Here is a 21028-nt window from a genome sequence, read left to right on the forward strand (position 1 = left end):
AGAACATTAGAGAGAACAGAAGTTCTAGCTCTTTGGTGTACACGAAAGAGCCGTCAGGGTGGCTGCTATTGACCTCCCTGCCACAAATTAAAAGTGTTTCATGTTCAGCAGCCTTTTTCACAGGTTACTTAACTGCCATTCCTATCTCTATCAGAGAGAAGGTGCAAACAGCTTTGGGTGGGTAGTGCATGTGCATGCATATGTATAAAGTAATCTCGGCTACCTGACTATTGGACTCACTCAGGTCACTCATGAGCCACAGAAATCTAAACTTGAATCAAAGACAGGGTCATTAGAATTGACCCCTGGCCTGGCTCTGGAGCCGCCTACCTTTAGGCTTGAACAATGAGCATCCTAGGCGTAGCTACAGCAGACTGAATACCAGACACTCTATCGGAAGTACTTTTTAGCAGTGTTAAGCAGCTCATAAATGAGCTGCCATAATGTCCGAATGGGCTTCTTCCAAACTTAATAAATTGCAGCTAAGACCCAGATTTAATTTAGAAAAATAAAAATGATTTTTACTTATACTTCTGAGTAAAGGAACAATTAGGATTTTACATTTATTGTCTCATTTAATCTGCACTACTCTACAAAGTAGGTATTGTTTATACCCTTCAAAGAAACACAAAATGAGAGAGAGATTAATATACATTTAGTGGGTTAGCACAGAAGATGGAGCTAAAGATAGAGAGCCTTTTTGTATCATGAGCAATTATGCAGCTTAAATGTCTGGCAGTACTGATGCAGACGCTCAACTGATGTCATCAGGATTTAGTTTTTATGTGTTTTTCTATATATTTTGGCTTTCTGTCTTCTGTGCTGGCTTCATTCTTAAGGGTCAGGTAGGAGTTGGATGGCTGCCAGCAAGTTCAGAAATATATCCTCCCAGGTTCAAGTGTAGCTGAAAGTGTGCTGCTTTTATCACAACAGTTCCTGCAGGTGGCACCAAGTGGCTCATGTGCTTATCCCTGAAAAAGTTGTTAGGCCAGGAATCCTCTTTATGGCCAGGACTAAATCATTATGTGGGGGTAAGACAACTCTACCTGCATGCGAACAGAGAATGAAAACTGGAGTTAGTTTCCCCACATGACAATAGAGTTTCCAGAAAATGAGTAAATGATTGGTGACAAAATAAAACAAAAACAAAACAGATGTCCACTCCAGCCCTCTCGCATGACCCAACTCCTGGCTTTTGGCCCACAACCACACATTGTCCTTTCAGGCTCTGGAGTTTGCCTTGAAGAATGAATGCAGAGACCCTGGGAAGTAGGGAAGGGAGAGTGGCATGAGGACCAGGGCAGGGATCTCAAGGAAGGGGACAATATCTGGGGGACTCCTACATCTGCATGGATAGAACACATTTCAATGAACTGGCTTCTCAATTCCTTTCATCTCAGAGTTCTTGACCTCCATTCCAATAGAACTAAGACCACAATCCAGACCTTATTTACCTATAATGACTCTGCCGGCTGAAATAGAATAGTTCCACATCTTACCCTCTGGCCTCAGCCTCCAATCCCTCTAGCTTATATCCACAAGCCAATTCTTCACCCTCGTCAATAGTTGGTCCTTCTACTCTCTCTCTGTCCATCGGCAACCTTTTGTCTCCAGTTCTTTTCTCCACCACAGATACTATGATCCATCATGGAGCCAACATCCAAAACAGCCCTGCCCCATTCTTCTTTCATCATTCCAGACTGGCAAAAATCCATATTCTCTGCCTTTTCCAGGCTATCCTCTAGTAAGTGGCTAGGCCTATTGTATTCACATAAGTATATTGGTGCCACCATAAAGTCATGGTCTACAGCAGTGAACTTTGATACCATCTGAAATTCATTCACTCATTCATTCATTCATTCATTCATTCCACATATTTTTACTGAATGCCCACTATGTGGAGCTTACCCTTACACTGTGGAGCTTAAATCATTGTGTCTTTAGCCAACACTGCCTCACATAAGTACTGTGCTTAACACCAATTCAAACCTTCTACACCCTTCCTCAGACTTCTGCCACACATCAACTCAGCAGATGTGCTGGGTCCCCCTTCGCAGAAGAACTAGAAACATTTTTCTTTTTCTTTTTGTAAAAAGCGTCTCCCCAAGTAGGGATACATACCCTTAATTTCCCATCACAGCAGATTTCTCACTGTGCTGAAACTTTTGGCTTAATTATCTATCTTCCCCTAGGACAGGGACCATGCCATCCCTTAGACCGGTCGAGTTCCAGCATCTGTTACTTAGCATCTGGTGGATGCTTGAGAATTCTCTGGGTAAATCAGGGTGCGATGGCAGGAACACCTGCGAGAGAGCCCCGGTGCAGCACCGTCAGGGAGGAAACCACGTCTGTGGGTGGGGTCTGAGCAGAGCCCTCCTCCGCCGTCTAAGGGCAGGTGCCGGGACTTCGCCTCAGGACGGCTAATTTTATCTTCATTACCTGCTCAGAAGACCAGTTCTGGATTGAGCCTCGCTGAGGATCTCAGCAGACGATGGAGCTCACTTTCATCACAGCTGTCAAAACTCCTGTTTATGGGGCTAGACCGATACTGGAAGCCATGCCTTGGGTAAGTCGTGGAACCATGTCCCAGATCGATAATAGGACATATTAATACCTACCCAATAGGACTGCCATGAGGAATGGCATGAACAAGAAACTCGGTTTGTACTGTGCAGGGTTAAGGGTCTGCTCCAGTTGCCACGTGGCCCTGACCAGTGGCTTTGCCTAAGGAGTGCCTCTGAGAGACTCAGTGCCCTGGTGACTGGGCCCCGAGCCTTTATGGTAGGGCAGAAAATCTAAGGCAACGGCCTTCTCAAACTCTGGTATTGATTCATTTCATGGTTTATTGAGCACCTAGTATGTGTCAGACACTGTGCTAGATAGGAACTCTGATCACAGGTTTCTTCACTAGAGGGAGAAGTTTTTTTTTTTTAACAGCCTTTCCCCTGTTATTAAAGTAATATATACTGAATTTGGAACGGACTCCTATCCTGTCAACATCAAAGGAATGACTATCAGCCTTTTGATACGTTACCCTCAAAACGTTGCTATATATTTTAATTTTTAAATAATGCATAGGTTTTTAATTTTTTAAATCAAAGTAAATCATTCATACATAAACAGTAAGTATATAGTAAAATGAACTTACAAAATAAACATGCCTAACATCAGACAGGGCTCCCATACGTCATCCCACCACCACCACCTTGCATTGTCACAAAACATTTGTTACAAACTAAAATAATGCATAGTTTTTTAAAGGCTAGGAAAACAACATTACGTCATTAACATTTTCATTATTTTGTCTTTTTTTCTTAAACATATTAATAATTGTTATTCTATCAAGTGAATGTACCATATCAACTAACATTCTTTCTCTCTAACATGTGGTTTCCAAATATTTGTTATAACTTTGCTTTAAAAAAAAAAAAAAGACTTTGCCTAATGTCTTTTTTGCATCAGTGCACATATTTATTAAGTTTTTTCATTCCAAAAAGCATAAAACTTTTCCTGACTTTTAAGTTATGTCCTTATCCAGGGTTCTACTTTTGAGCCCATTATTCTTCTGTCTTCAGAGTTTTCTTAAATGAGTAGCCTCTTGTGTGGTTTGTTATTTCAGTGCTGTGTTCTATGAGCTTCAAACTCCTCATAATCCCATTACTTGCTAAATATTCCCAACATCTGTTGGCTGCAGGCACCCCAAACCTGATCTTCAAAATGTAGCCCATTATCATTCTCTTCCATCAACTGCTTTTCCTCTTGTAGAAAATTCGCTTAGAAGCACCCATTATCCAAGCAAGAAATATGTGAACAGTCCTATATTCCTCTCCCTTCATCCTTCCCATGACTAGTGATGGCTAATTAGATTTGCTAGTTTTATCTTCTAAATATTTCCAAAATCTGTCTCTCTTGTCATTTGTTATTATCACCACGGTTCTTTCAGGCCTTTCCGCTCTAAAACTGTGTTAGCTGCCTAAATTCATTAGTAATTTGCCCCTTTTAAATCCTTTCCCCTCACTATTACCAGAGCAATCTACCGGAGACAAAATAGTTATAGGACTATACACGGTATCTCTTTCATCTTGATAAGTTTTGGAAATAAGGAGTTTTCAAGGAATTCATCCATTTCTTCCAAATTATCAAAAAAGAGCATAAATTTGATAATAGTGTTCCCTTGTTATTCTTTTAATAGCTGCAGGAGCAGTTTTGACACCCTGTTTCATTCCTGGCACTGGTGATTTGCTTCTTCTCTCTTTTTGTTTTTGTCAGACTTGCTAGAGGTTTATCAGATTTATTTAATTTTTTAAACCAGCTGTTTCATTGATTTTTTTCCTCTGTTTTCATGTTTTCAAATACAGTGATTTCTTCTCTCATCTTTATTATTTCCTTCCTTCTACTTGCTGTTAGTTTAAATTACTCTCCTTTCTCTAGGTTCTTGAAGTAGGAACTTAGATTGACTTGAGCTCTTTACTCTTTTAATGCAAGCACTTTGTGCTGTAAATTTCCCCTGTCAGCACTGCCTTAGCTGCATCCTACAAATTTTGATATGTTGAGTTCTCATTTTCATTCAGTTCTCATTTTCCTTATTTCTTTTGAGATTTCTTCTTTGGCACATGAGTAATTTAGAAGTGTGTTGCTTAATTTCCAAGCGTTTGAAAATTTGTCTTTCTTTTATTGACTTATAATGTTTCATTTTGGTCAGAGATTACACTGTATTTGATTTCTATTTTTTTAGTTTTAAGGTTGATTTTATGACCCAGAATGTGTCAGTTAATTTTGTCAGATATAGGATTCATAGTTGACAGTTCTTTCGGCCTCCAAAAAATGTGCTACTAACTCTGGCTTCCATTGTTTCAAATGAGAAATAATCCATTGTCCTTACAATTAGTTCTTTTACAGATAATGTATCATTTCTTTCTGGCTGTTTTTTAATTTGTGTTCAGCTTTCAACAGTTTAACTGTGATATGTCCTGATGTAAACTTCTCTGGGTTGATACTATTTGTGGTTCACTTAGTTTCTTGAATCCATAGGTTTGTGTCTTTTGTCAGAATTGGATAAGTTTTCCATTTTCAGCCATTATTTCTTCAAATTCTTTTTCAGTATCACTCTTTCTCTTCTCCTTCTGAGATGCTTATAATATTAATGTTAGATCTTTTGTTGTTGTCCCTGAATCCCTGAGGCTTTTTTTTTTTTTTTGTCCTTTTCTTCTCCATGTTCACTATTGGAGATTGAATTATGTCCCTCACCAAAGGCATATTCAGGTCCTAACTGCTGGTTTGGTGGGTGTGAATCTATTTGTAAATAAAAACTTTGAAGATGTTAATAATTAAGGTATGCCCAAATCGAATGAGGGTGGGCCTTAATTAATTATTATCTTATAAGATGATACCCATCCCAGGAGGAACCGAGCCTTCTAAATTCTGAAACCACATGCCAATAAATCCCTATTGTTAAGCCAACCCATTGTATGGTGTTTGTTGTAGCAGCTAGGAAACTAGTGTATTAACATTGAGTAAATTCTACTGATTTGTCTTCAAGTTCACTGATTCTCTTATCTGTCTTTTCTAATATTTAGTCCATCCAGCAAGTTTTTTTTTTTAATTTTAGTTATTGTATTTTCAGTCATTTCAATTTGGTTATTTTTTATAACGTCTGTTGCTTTACTGATCTTTTACAGTTTTACATTTCTTTCAAGAGAATTTGTAATTGATTAAAGTGTTTTTATGACAGTTGCTTTAAAATCCTTGTCAGATAATTCCAACATCTGATTCATTTCAGTATTGGTACCACTTGAATATCTTTTCCTATTTAAAATTTTGGTTTACCTGTTTCTTTGTATGCTCAGTGATTTTTCAAATGTAACCTGAACATTTTGTTTATTATTTTGGGAGACTATAATCCTATTTCAATCTTCTATTTTAGCAGGTAGTCTCTCCCTGTTTAGGTTTATCATGTAGATTCTGGCCTATTTCTGTCAACTTTAGTTCCAATGACAATTTCGTTTTCAGAGCCCTTAGTATGCTATTCTGATCTGATAGTTGCCCTGGCCCTGCTGGAGCTCCCATTCAATCCCCCAATGGTGCCACCTGTAGGGACAGATGACTCTTCCCTGGGCTGCCTGGTGTCACTGCCACTTGGGGAAGGGGAAGAAGGCAGAAACTGATGGGTCTGGGTCTCCTTACAACACTGAGCTGAGGGGAAAATATGCAGGACTTCACTGACATCTCAACCCTGTGTGTGCGTCAGTCCACTGCTCATGCCCTAGATGTGGAGCAGGGCTTGGGTTGATGCCAAAAGGCTTCATTTATACCACTATGAATGGATTATATAGCCAACTTGAACCCAGGTTTTGGAACAGGGGTAGGACAGCCTGGGGTTTAACTACTTCTGCTGCAGAAAAACCACACCACCCAATGCCTCAGTTGTGAAATGGGGATTGGGAATATCCAGGGTTAGCTGAGCTGCTGCCACTGCAGGCAGATCATACCACAGTTATAGAGAGACTTGCCTGGGGCTTTCTACTGCCATTACTGCAAGTAAATCAGTCTACTTACTAATGCCCCTGTTCTGGAGAGCATTTCAGAATATCTAGTCTTGTTAAACTGCAACAAAAATGGAAGTTTCACAGATTTTACTTTTAAAATTGGATTCCTTGTCAGGTGTACTTGAAGATTTTACAAGAAAGTTCTGTAAAACCCTTGTTTTTTTCCCTTGGTTATATTTTAAGGTAATTTTTGTTTTTTATCAGAAATGCCTGTATTTTTTTTAAAGACTACTAATAGTTATATCTATGATCACCATCTTCATTCTTAACTCCTGGTTTCCAGAAACAATCATTTTAAATTCTTTTAGGATTACTTTTATTATTTACCTTTATATTTTAAAATAATTTGCTATATTGATATTTCTTGATTTCTTATAATTATTATGTGTTGACCTTTTTATGAAAAACAAATAACTGATTTTTACCACCACCCCATTTTCCTTCCCCAGTCTTCTTAATAGTTAATTTGGTTGAATAAGTGATCAGTATCTGTATAACAATGTAAATATTGTTCACTATCATGTCAAGTAGTAAATTATAATGAATTATACTCTTGTTTTTCTCGCAGAACTTATTGTTTTTCCTGCAATTAGTACTTCTCTTTTCTTTTTTCCCCCAAGTTAACTGGTTCCCTATATCTATAGTGAATCCTCCCTAGTACATGGTCCAAATCATCAAATTATCATTGCTTTCCTTTTTTTCCCCGAAGACCTCCTTCCTCAGATTCTCTATCCTCTGCTGTAATGCAGGCTGTTTGGTAGACTTGCTGCTGCCATTCAGGAACTTTCATTTACTGCTGCTGTATCTAGGGTATAAAATACCTTTCATTAGATACCATGTGTGTTCATCAGCCAAAGGGGTACTGATGCAAAATACCAGAAATTGGCTGGTTTTTATAAAGGGTATTTATTTGGGGTAGGAGCTTACAGATACCAGGCCATAAAGCATAAGTTACTTCCCTCAAAAAGTCTATTTTCACATGTTGGAACAAGATGGCTGCAGACATCTGCGAGGGTCCAGGCTTCCTGGGTTCCTCCCTTCCAGGGTCTCGCTTCTCTCTGGGTTCAGGGTTACTCTCTTCCTGGGGCTTGCCTCTCTTTCCTCTGTGTGCTTACTTCCTAGGGCTCCAGCTTAAGACTTCAGCATCAAACTCCAATATCAAAACTCCAACAGTAAGAACCCTCAACTCTGTCCTTTGCCATGCCTTTTATCTGTGAGTCCCCACCCATCAAGGGGTGGGGTATCAGTGCCTTAATGACATGGCCCAATCAAAGCCCTATTTGTAACTTAATCATGCCCAAGTATGGACCAGATTACAAACATAATCCAATATCTATTTCTGGAATTCATAACCATATAAAACTGCACCATGTTTTTCTTTTTCTCTGTTAACCCCCCTAGTTTTGGTAAAAATACATCCTCTAGTAACTTCCTGAGAAAGGATATATAGGAGGTAACATTTTTTTAAAGCTGGTTTGTGTGATAATGTTTTCAACTACATCCTTCACGACTGATTAATTATTTGTGACAGTAGAAAATTCTAGGTTGGAGCTCATTTTCTGTTATAATTTTGTGACATTTGTCACTGTCTTTTAGTTTTCATTGTTGCTGCTGAAAGTCCAGTACTGATTTTTCTGATATGTATACTGATTTCCCACATATGTATATGTGTGAGTGGGTGGGGGGTGACACTTAAATTATTTTCTTCTAATTTTTGGTATTTTTAAATTTTATGTTGAAGTACATTGAGTGGTTCTTTTTCATTCATTGTCCATGGCACTTGGGAACTTTTCAATTAAGAGATTCAGTTCTTCAATTATGAGAAATAGAATTGGATATGTGTGAAAATAATTTCTTCATTCTCTCTTTTAAAAAATAACAATTAGTTGGATGTTGGTCTTCTTGGACCAAGCTTTGGTTATCTAATCTTTCCAGTTATTCTTCTCTTTTTGTGTTCCTTCCACTTTCTGGGAGATTTCCTCAACTTTATTTTTCAACCTTTATGTTTATAGTTTTATTTTGGGAAACCATTTTTATTTTCCAAAAGCTCTTATCAGTATATGATCCTTTTTTGTATGGTATACTATTCTCATTTCAGATATGCAGACTTGATGCTCCCAGTTTATACCTAGGATATAGAAAGCCAGAAAGAGCTTTGCTCCCACCCTAACAAGGTAAAGGTAGATAAGCTGTAAAATCAAAATTATTCTTCAGCTCATCAGAAACCTGAAGTCATTGGACAACCAACTAGCATGAAATCTAAGTAAAGACAAGTGCTTCCAAGAAGAAAGGAAATACTACAGTGGCACAGCATTAGGAGAAGAAGACCTCCCACAAATATGTAAGAAGAAATCAGCTAAAATTTCTTTCAAATTGCTCAAGGTTAAGTGTGGGCTACCACACTGTGTGCAAGCCACAGACATAAGGAAAATTGGCACACACACTCCTAGAATTTTTTCCATGAAACACCATGGAGCACTTAGTAAGTAGATTGGTGCAGGGTGGGAAAATGAAGAAATCATCCATCTCTAGTGGATGCCAGAAACAGGGAAGCAGCTGCTGATGCTGCAGGGTAAGACATGAAAGCTGCTCAGACCCTTTCCCCCTGATAAACAAAAACTTAAAGCCAGTGGCACAAAGGCAACAAACTCTGTCATCCCCAAAGCACAGATGAAAACATACCTTATGGCAGAGGGGAGTGGGGGGAGAAAAGGAAAAAAAAAAAAACCTGGCAGAATGACAAGAAACCATCCTGGGTCCAGACCTCTACTAAGGATGTGAAGATGCCTTACAACTGGAGGGGGGGAAGATCGCTGAGAGAACTCCACCACCTGTGGTGGCAGACTCTCAAGGTGGCTCTGTGAGCCCTACCTCCTAGTGTCTCATGCCTTGTGTGAGCCCTTCCTCTAGAGTATAAGTGGGCCCCTTGGCTTAATTCTAACCATTAGAATATGGCAATGGTGACAGGATATACTTGATTATGTGGGGAGTGTTTTTTTATAATATTACATAAGATAGTAGGCTTCATCTCACTGGAATTTCTCTCCTTCTCAGTCCCTTGCTGGTTTGGAGGAAGCAAATGGCCATGTGGGAGAATTCCACATAGCAAAAACTGGAAGCAGTTTCTAGGAGCTTCTGGTCAAAACCCAGTGAGAAACTAAGACCCTCAGTACTGCAGCTGAAAGGAAGTAAATTCTGCCAACAACCTGCATGGGGTCAGATATTAATTTTTCCCTAATCAAGCCTCAAATGTGACCAGCTATGGCCAACACCTTGATTGCTGTCTTGTGAGACCTTAAGTAACAGGTCCAGTTAAGCCATGCATGGACTCTTACCCACAGAAATAATAAGTGTGTTGTTTTAAGCCATAAAGTTTGTGGTAAGTTCTTATGCCACAGTAGAAAACTAATTACTGCTCATAAGAAACAGGCACATGGGGCCTCTTTTGTAACTAAGACTAATCTAGGGAAACACATAACCTCAACCATACAACATCAGCAGGCAGGCAAGCAAACACCAAGTGAAGACAGTAGACACTGATTAGTGGGGGGGAGAGCAAGAACATGGAAAGAGTGTCTCTATATTACAAGTGTACATGAAGGGCTAATGCTGCAAGTGAACTAAGAACACTGTGAAAACTTTCCTGTAAACCAACCCTCATCCCAAATATGAGGTAAAGCTAGCAGAATTTGAAGGTTGTGGAACACCAAAATTAACAATGGCAAGAACAACAACAAACACACAAAGCCAGTCACCTCCTGACTAAATAACCCTACTCAGAGAGTAAAGAGTAAAGAAGAAAATAAGCATCCATGAGCTTGGGATAAAATGGAATGTGGAAATGTCTAGCACACCTGCAATTAGAATACAAAAAGAAAAGAAAGGAAAAGACAGAGGATATATTTGTAGAGGTACCTCCTCAAAGCAAAATAAGACACAAAAAACATGGATCAAGCAAGGGACTAACTAGATAGAAGAAATCAGTGAGTTACGTCTGAGTTCTGTTAAAGGTTGACATTTGTGGGGCATAATATAGATCTTTTAAAACAAAATCTATTTATCAAAGTATTGGGATATACACATGGGGCTTCTAGATCATCAAAGCTTTTCTGCTTACCAAGGTTCTTACCCTCTTTTGCAAACTTTTATTCCTGACACCCCAAGCAGAACATGGGGTTGAAAAAGTGATTTTTTTTGTGATTTGTGACAAATGAAAACAAAAACCTCTTATTACAAGAAAGTCCATGATGTACAGATGCAGTATTCAAGGCTGCATGCTCTTTCTATTAGAATGGAACAATTACACCAGCACAAGTTTCAAAATTCCCACAATAAAAGATGTTTCTCTATTCCTATTGGGTTACAATTTCATATTTTTCTCCCTTAAGCTTGGGAAGTATGCAGAATTTTCAGATTACTTTTAGTGCATGGTAGAATTTGATGTAGTTGTCTTTCCTTAAGCTTTCCAATTTTCTGCCTTTATCAAGTGGATTTATGATTCATTTCATATTAAAGTAGCATTTTCTGTATTATACTCTTTTACTTTAGAAGACAGTTTTAAGAAATAAAAAAGTCATGTTTATAGAATCTTAATGCAGTAGTGGACATAATTAAAGAGCACACCAACCCCCAAAACCATTACCTTGTCTCTCAACCCCCGTTTCATTTTTCCTAAACTGAATGTGTTCAACTTATGATTTATTATTTTCTTGAACTTTTGGATTTCTAGTGATTTCCATTTCAGGGAGGGGACTATATAGTTTTGACTTACGTTTAAAATGAGTGTTTTAAAATTTTAAATATAAAGCCTTGTGTAGAAAAATAATCTTTCCCCTCAGTAAACTTTTAAAATACAAGAAAAAAAGAAGAGCACATGCCATTGGCATCAAGATAGACAAATACATCAGGGGAACAAAACTGAGTCCAGAAATAAGCACACACATATAGAGATAATTGAGTTTTTACAAAGGCATTAAAGGCAATAGAGTGGAGAAAGGGTAGGGATCCTTTTCAACAAATGGTGTTATTAATAGAACAAATGAATTTACATATGGATCCATACATCTCACCATAATACTGATTAATTAAAAATGAATCAAAGGCCTAAATGCAAAAGCTAAAATTACAAAATTTCTGGAAGAAAATATAAGAGAAAATCTTGGGCTAAGCAAAGATTTCTTACATGGCATAAAAAATTAGTAACTGAGATTTCATAAAAATTTCTAAAACTGCTCTTCAAGAACAGTGTTAAGATGGGACTATATAGGGAAGCGGAAGTGGCTCAACTGATAGAGCATCTGCCTACCATATAGGAGGTCCAGGGTTTGGTACCCAGGGCCCCTTGGGTCGTGTGGTGAGCTGGCCTACGCGCAGTGCTGCCACACGCAAGGAGTGCTGTGCCATGCAGGGGTGTCCCCCACGTAGGGGAGCCCCACGTGCAAGGAGTGTGCCCTGTAAGGAGAGCCGCCCCGTGTGAAAAATGCAGCCTGCCCAGGAATGGTGCTGCACACATGGAGAGCTGATGCAGCAAGATGATGCAACAAGAGATACAGATTCGTGGTGCCACCTGACAAGAATGCAAGCGGACACAGAAGAACACACGGTGAATAGACACAGAACAGACAATAGGGCTGGGGGAGGAAGGGGAGAGAAATAAATAAAAATCTTAAAAAAAAAAAAAAAAGATGGGCCTATATAGCATAGTGAACCCTGTTGTGGATGATGCGTGTGGTCAGTAGTACAAATATAAAAATATCCTTCCATGAATTAGAACAAGCATACATTAATATCACAAGGTATTAACAGGTGGTATATGGGCAAAAATATACTAAAGCAAATGATAGGCTGTAGTGGATAGTACTATATTAATATTTGTCCACCAACTTGTAAAATTTTTAAATTATGCTAAGTGAAAGAAACCAGATACAAAGTACTAGATAAAATGTAAATATAAATAAATTTACAGAGATGGAATTAGATTAATGGTTATGTATGGCTGGGGAAGGATGGAGGGATTGTGAGGTGACTGCTAAGAGGTAGGAGGTTTTATTTTTGGAATAATGAAAACGCTCTAAAAGTAATTGCAGTGATGAATAAAAAATTCTGTAATTGTGCCAAAAGCCACTGAATATACACTTTAGATGGATTATATGATATGTTAATTTATTTCAGTAAAATTGCTTTTAAAAAAAGCAGTGTTAAGAAAATGTAAAGACAGGCCACAGAATGGAAGAAACATTTGCAAAACACAAATCTGACAAAAGGCTGATATCCAAAATATATGTTTTTTAAAAAAAAAAACCTCTCATATCTCAAAGCCAACACATCCAAATTAAAACACAGGCAAGATACTTCAACAAATGTGGATGGTACATAAACATTTGAAAAGATGCTTAGTATCATTAGTCTGTTAGGGAGATGATAATTAAGACCATAAAGAGAAACTACTCAAAACTTCTGAAGAATGGCTAAACTAAAATTTAAAAAAAAAACAAAAAAAACACTGATAATACCAAATACTGTAAACAGCCAGAGTAGCTAGATTATTCATACATTGCTGGTGGAAATGAAAAATGGCACATCCACTTTGAAGAACAGTTTAAGGTTTCACAAAGTTAAACATCTATGTTTATTACATGACTGAACAATGCTATCCTAGCTATTTACACAAAGAAATGAAAACATATGTCTGTGCAAAAATCTGTAAGTGAATGTTTATAACAGCTTAATTCATAATCACCTTAACTGGAAACAACCTAAATGTCCATCATCTTCTAAATGGATAAACAGTTGTACATCTATACAATGACATACTATGTGGCACAAAAAAAGAAACTAATTACTAACACTTGTAAAATCATGGAAAAATCTCAAACACATAATAATTGAAAGAAGCCTGAGTCAAAAAACTACATGCTGTATGAATCCATTTTATAACACTCAGAAAATAGTACAATACAGAAAACAGCTCAGCGGTTGCCACAGCCCGGAGCCAGGGTAAGGGGGCTGATGCAAAGGAGCATGAGGAAGATTTTTGGAGTGATGAAATGATCTATATTGACTGTTGTGTTGCTCACCTGATGATACATTTGTCTAGATAAATCTAGACATGGATTGGCAAATTTTTACTGGGTAAATTTTATCTTTTTTATTTTAAAAAATCTGGTTACAAGGCATATTTATCTCTGTCACATATGAATCTAATTGCATGAGAATATTTTTTCTTTTCCACCCCTACTGTTTTTGCTGTCTGTGCCCATTCACTGTGTGATCTCTGTATCTATCTCTCTTTCTATCTTCTCTTCTTTCTCCTCTAGGATTCACAGGGATTCAATCCTTGGGACCTCTGATGTGGAGAAAGATTCCCTGTCAATTGCGCCACCTCAGTTCCCGGTCTCTGCTGCTCTTCACCGTGACTCTCCCCTTCATCTCTCTTTGGTTGCATCATCATCTTGCTGTGTGACTCACTTGCGCAGGCACTGGCTCGCCATGTGGGCACTCCTGCAGGCACTCGGCTTGCCACCCAGGCACTGGCTCACTGCACAGGCTTGCTTTCTCTTTCTTTTTCACCAGGAGGCCACAGGGGTCAAATCTGGGTCCTTCCACATAGTAGGTGGAGGCCCTGTCATTTGAGCCACATCTGCTTCCCAGAATATATTTTTAATTTACTTGTTGAAGTTTTTGACTGAGACTTATTTTTTATTAGAAAAATTAGAATTGTTCCATGAACTATGTATGTATGAAAAAAATTATTTAGAGGTAAGTAGAGATTTTGTTGAAAGAGTAGAAAGTAGATGGGAAAAATGAAACTCTTCATAGAGGAGGTGTCCACAGACATGACTCAAAATAAACAAGATATCATTGTGTATAACCTAAACTGCTCTCCTAAGAGAATGGACTGTGTTAAAAGAGGCCTGTCCCATTCCCCAAATCAGGATGAATATGTGGATTGATGTAGACACATATCTGAAAGAGCTAAAAGGTTCTTTACAGTAAAAGGAAAATATTTGCAGTTGTTTGGAGGAGGGTGGTAACAGGGGAAAGATAAAAGAGAGGACTAGCAGGGCCGAGCAGAGTTGAAACACTTAATGGACATAGGAGCACAAAAAGGGGCTACAGGCAAAAAAGAATACCTGCAAGAGGATTTTTAAGTTGTTGCCTGACAGTGTGCTATGTATCTGTCTTGCTCTTTCTCTCCCTACAGTACTTACTAATTCATTTTTGTGTAAGTAGTTTCTTTTGGGGAACACTGAAGAAAGAGAGCTGATTTCTATGTCTGGGTTGATGCAAGAAAGCAACAGAATATAAGGGGATGCTGGACTTTAGGATAGAGGATATTCAATCATGTACATCCTTGGAATTAGCAAAATTATCTGGGATAATTTTAGGCTTTTAAAGCTGTGGGTTGATGGGGTCCAAGTTAAGATTTCCAGTGCGTAAAGGAGATCCAGTCAACATGGGAGTATAGGTGAAATACAAATAAAATTGCATAAGGTCTAGATATGATATAATGTAAAGATGCAGTTAGGAAATAGGAAGGCATAGAAAAAGGAATTTAGAAGGCACGAGGGGGGGAGGGAAGAAGAGAGGGAGGGATCAGCAGGGCAGGGTTGGGTGGTAGAGTGTAGGGCATTAGGTTAACTTCCCTCTTTATCCACACCCCTCCTTACCCCACCCCACCCCCCTCTCTCCAGGGGTGTTTTGACTTCCATAACTCCGTGATGAGGCCTGGAACTCCAGTCTGGAGCTTGTACTTCTCGTGCTCACTTGTCGGAGACAGCAGTGCACTTCACATAAAGGAGATTTTTGTCTTTTTCTCTGAAGAGCCTTAACACAACAATATAGCTAAACTCAAGCTTGACTTAAGGGGTCCTGAGTCCAGGGATCTTTCTTCTATTATTCTACTCCTACATAGGAATTAAGTTTTGCCAATACTTGGGGGAAATGGAGATAGCGATTAGGTGAGAGAGCCCAAGAGAAATTGACTTTTCTTTTTACACTTATATTGCTCTTCTATTTTCTAATTCAATCATGTTGATTGATACCTGAGATATCAGAAAGATACCTGAGATGGAAACTTTCAGGAGAGACTAGAACATCCTTTTAGGAAATAGCTTGGGCAGGGCAGGGGTAGAGGGAGGACTGGGATTTCTATCCAACATAAAATTCTAAATGTAGTGTTTTAGTGGCCATGGATTAGATTATTAAGGATTCTTGACACCTACACGAAATCAGAGTCCCTTGACACTTTCACCAGCCACCTTGCCTCTTGAGGTATTTCTGGGTGGGCTAGCCCTTTCCTTTATGTTAGAACTCACCTGGAAAGCAATACTGAGCCTCTGAATGACTCTGATCAGATTCTAGAACCCGAGTTCTTGCCTCAGGGAACATAACACCTATAGATACAAAATTCCCTGCCTTCCCACAGAGGAAAAGTGACTGGAAAAAAATCAATTTAGGGTCATACACAGAAAACCTTTCTCTGAATTTTTGAAAGAAGACAAAATAGAAGATATTATTGTCTACTTCAGACAAGATTACTAGAAGGAATAGATCTATATGATTTTCCTGTAGAAAGTCATATTATTCATGAATAATCAATGTCTCTACAACTACAGAAGAGAATTAAAATTGGATGCCAGCCCTTCATTATTTTCTAATCTTCCAGTGTCATTTCAAAGTCAATAAGCAAACTAAATATACACCAAATATTAATTTTTTAACCCAATATCAACAGGGACAGACTGATTTTCTTATTTGTTCACTTTGCCAGCATATAGATTATTCTTAGTTCACCTTTAACCGAAGACCTGTCTTAATGTGGAGGTCTCAGATTTGATCCCCCTTTTTGTCAGGTCAAAATCCTATCCCTCAGTGGGACGTTGACACAGCAAAGCTCTTTGTCTATGGTGTGGGCATACATGCACATTAGCCCAGGTTTTTGTTGAAAAATCTTTTCTTTCTGCCATTGAGTGGTCTTGGCACCCTTTAAAAAAAAAAAAACAATTAAATGAAAATACAAGGGTTTATTTATGGACTCTCAATTCTATTCCACTGATCTATATGTCTATCTTTGCCAGTACCACACTGTCCTGATTATTGTAGCTTTGTAGTGATTCCACTTTTTTTGTTTCTCCAGATTGCTTTGGCCATTCTGGGTCCCTTGAATTTACATATGCATTTTAGGATCCGCTTGTCAATTTCTGCAAAGAAGTCACCTGAGATTTTGATAGAGATGTCATTGAATCTGTAGATCAATTTGGGGAGTATTGGCATCTTTATAATATTAAGGCTTCTGATCCATGAATATGGGGTATCTTTCCATTTATTTTGATCTTTAGTTTCTTTTAACAATGTTTTGTAGCTATATAGCATTTGCACTTCTTTTTTCCTAAGTATTTCTTTTCATAATACTGTAAAGGGAATTTTTTTCTTAATTTCATTTTTGGTTTGCTCATTGAGACTTTGTACATATACAATTGTTTTTGTTTGTTTGCTTGTTTTGAGGTACCAGGGCCAGGGATTGAACCCAGGACCTCATATGTGGGAAGTCAGCACTCAACCATTGAGCCACATCAGCTCCCTTGGGTTGCTTTTCTCATTTTGTTTTGTTTGTTTTTGTTTTTAGGAGGCACCGGGAACCAAACCCAGGACCTCCCGTGTGAGAAGCAGGCACTCAACTGTTTGAGCCACATCCCCCTACAATTTATTTATTTATTTATTTATTCATTCATTCATTCATTTCTCCCTCCCCACCCTCTCTTTGTTTGCGTTTGCTGCGTCTGCTCATCTTCCTTGTTTCTTTAGGAGGCACTGGGAACCAAACCTGGGACTTCTGATATCAGAGGGAAGCATCTAATCACTTGAGGCACCTCTGTTCCCTGCTTTGTTGTGGCTCTCATTGTGTTTTTGTTCTTTTGTCTCTCTTTTTTTAAAGATTTATTTATTTATTTTTCTCCCCACTCCGCCCCCCCCTCCCCAATTGTCTGCTCTCTCTGAATATTTGCCACGTGTCTTTGTCCACTTCTGTTGTTGTCAGCGGCCCGGGAATCTGTGCTTCTTTTTGTCTCGTCGTCTTGCTGCATCAGCTCTGTGTGTGTGTGTGGTGCCATTCCTGGGCAGGCTGCACTTTCTTTCATGCTAGGCGGCTCTCCTTACAGGGCACACTCCTTGTGCGTGGGGCTCCCCTGCTCAGGGACACCCCTGTGTGGCACTGCACTCCTTGTGCGCATCAGCACTGCGCGTGGGCCAGCTCCACACAGGTCAAGGAGACCCGGGGTTTGAACCGCGGACCTCCCATGTGGTAGACGGATGCCCTAACCACTGGGCCAAGTCCACTTCCCTCTTTTGTCTCTTGATGCATCATGTCGTTGCATCAACTTGTCATGCCTGCCAGTCCAGTCCTCTTTAGGAGGCACTGGGAACCTCTACTCCCTGCCTTGTTGTCTCTCTCATTATGTGTTTCTTCTTGTGTCTCTTGTTGTATCAGCTTGCTGCACCTTCCCCTTCATGCCAGCTAGCTCTCTTCTTTAGGAGGCACCAGAAAAGGAACCAAACCAGGGACCTCCCATGTGGGAGAGAGGCATTCAATTGCTTGAGCCACATCCATTTCCCTTTTTTCCCTAAAGATTTGTTTTATTTATTTATTTACCCACCCCCCCACCCCCCATTGTTTGTGCTCACTGTCTGCTCTCTGTGTCCATTTGCTGTGTGCTTTCTGTGTCTGCTCATTTTCTGTTTAGGAGTCACTGGGAACTGAACCTGGGACCTCCCATGTGGGAGAGAGGCACTCAATTGCTTGAGCCACCTCAGGTGATTTTCGTATATTGATCTTATGACCTGTAACCTTGCTGAACTTATTACTACTTAAATTTTTTTTAGTGAATTCATCAGTTTTTCTATATACAATATCATGTCATCTGCAAATAGGCGCCATTTTACTTCCTCCTTTCTAATCTGGATAAGTTTTATTTCATTTTCTTCCTTAATTGAACTGGCTGAAACCTCCAAGACAATGTTGAATAGCAACGAAAATAGCAGGTATCCTGGTCCTGTTCCTATCTTAGGAGGGAAGCATTCTGTCTTCACTATTAAGTGTGATGTCAGCTATGGGTTTTTCATAGACACCCTTATCAGGCTTAGGGAGATCCCTTCTATCTCCAGTTGAGTTTTTATTGTGAAGGAGGGTTCTGGATTTTTCAAATGTTTTTTCTACATTGAGATGGCTATGGGAATTTTGTCTTTTAATATACTGAGATGGTGTTTTACATTGTTAAACCAAACTTCCACTACTAGGAAAAACCCCACTTGTTCATTGTTCATATGTTGCTGGATTCATTTTGCTAGTATTTTGTTGAGGATTTTTAAAATCTATATTCATAAGAGATATTGCTCTCTAATTTTCTTTTCTTGTGATCTCTTTGTCTGGTTTGGGTATCAGTTAATATTGGCCTCATTGAATGAGTTAGGGAATGTTTTTTCCTCTCCTATTTTTTGAAGACTTTGCAAATAATTACATTAATTCTTCTTTAAATGTTTGGTAGAATTCACTAGTGAAGAATTTGGATTCTGAACTTTTCTTTATAGGTAATTTATTTCGTTACTAATTCCATCTCTTTGTTATAGATCTACCCAGATTTTGTTTCTTGAATCAGTTTTGGTGATTAGTTTCTCTCTAGGAATTTGTCCATTTCAACTAATTTATCAGCATTAAATTATTCATAGTATTCTTATAAACCTTTTTATTTCTTTTAAGTTGATAGTAATGCCAGCTCTTTTGGTCCTGATTGTAGTAATCTAAATCATCTCTTTTTTCTTGGTAAATTTAACTGAAGATTTGTCAGATTTGATCTTGGATCTTTTCAAAGTAACTTTTGATATCATTGATTTTCTACATTCTGTTCTCTACTTCATTAATTTCTGCTCTAATATTTACTATTACTTCCATCTTCTTGATTTAGATTTAGTTTGCTTTATTTTTTCAAATGTCTTAAAGTAAAATGTTTGGTTATTGATTTGAGATCTTCTCTTTTTACAAAGGATTTTACAGCTATTAATTTCCTCTAGGTACTGGTTTTAGTGCATTCCATAAGTTTTGATACATTATGTCTTCATTTTGATTCATCTGAAAGTATTTTCTAATTTCTCTTATGATTTATTCTGTGGCCTATTGTTATGTAGGAGTGTGTGGTTTAATTTGCACATATTGTGAATTTTGCAATTCATTTTTGTTTTTGATTTCTAATTTCATTCCATTGCAATCAGAGAACATATGGTGGCTTATTTCATGGCCTAACATTTTGAGAATGTTTCATGGGCACTTAAGAATGCATATTCTGCTGCTGTCGGGTGAAATGTTCTATAAATGTCTGCTAGTTCTAGTTGGCTTGTAGTGTTGCTCAAGTCTTCTATTACCTTGTTATTCTTCTGCCTAGTTCTGTTTATTATTGAAAGTTGGATATTGCATCTCCAGTTATTATTGTTGAATTGTTTATTTCTCCATTCAATTCTGTTTTGCCTCATGTATTTTGGAGCTCTGTTTTTAAGTGCCTATATTTTTTTGATTGCTTTATCTTCCAGATGGAATGTCCCTCCTTGATATTATAAAATGTCTTATTTTTCTCTAGTAACATTTTTTGCTTTAAAGTCTTTTTCTTATATTTCTGTAGCCACACCAGATTTCTTGTAGTTTCAGTTGCATTACATATTTTTTCCATCCATTTACTTGCAATATATTTATATATTTGAATCTAAACTGTCTCTTCCAGACAGCTTTTTTTTTTTGCTTTTTATGCATTAAGGAAATATTTTCCAACATATTTTAAATCTCTTAATGATTTCACTTTTCTAAAAATTTATTTTAATAGTGGTTGCTTTAGGGCTTAAACATCTTAATTTATCAGAATCTACTTCACTTTTTTTTTCACTAATTTAATTCCAGTGGAATATAGAAAGGTCACTCCTATATAGTTCTATTCACTTTTCCTCTTTTTGTATGCTACTGTTATACCTGTCACATCTATATATGTTACACAACAAACAATGCATTTTTATAATTATTACTTTAATTTATAATTTTATGTCTGCTGCAATCAGCTCACAATAGGTTGACTCAAAGGAAGGTAATGCAGAACTTTACTAAATAAAAGGACAGAGAGAGACACAAGAGAGGAGATAAAGATGGGACCAGGGGGGACTCACAGCTTCTGGAACTGAGAGCCATGACCCTAGTTTCTACCTCGTATTTACTGGGAAACTACCAAGCAGCTGTTTGCTATTAGAACTGAAACATCATCTATAATAGGGAACAACTGCAACATCCAGCCGTTGCAACTTCTATAATAGAACAGGTGTAACATTTACAATAAGGAACAGGTAAGCCAGTTTCCCCCAACATATGTCTCTTAAAGAAACTGAAGGAAAAATAAAGAGCAAGAATATCTCTATCTTGTTTGTTTAATAATCTTATTTATCATTTCTGATAT

The 21028-nt window shown here is 38.0% G+C and overlaps 1 pseudogene; it reads left to right on the forward strand.

Annotated features, from left to right (window-relative positions):
* Nucleotides 1-2491: 2491 nt before the first annotated feature.
* The window catches only part of LOC101416496 (ZZ-type zinc finger-containing protein 3 pseudogene), a 28984-nt pseudogene continuing 10447 nt past the window's right edge, over nt 2492-21028 (forward strand).

The sequence above is a fragment of the Dasypus novemcinctus genome, chromosome 1 (assembly GCF_030445035.2).
Source record: "Dasypus novemcinctus isolate mDasNov1 chromosome 1, mDasNov1.1.hap2, whole genome shotgun sequence".
In the NCBI taxonomy this organism is placed as follows: Eukaryota; Metazoa; Chordata; class Mammalia; order Cingulata; family Dasypodidae; genus Dasypus; species Dasypus novemcinctus.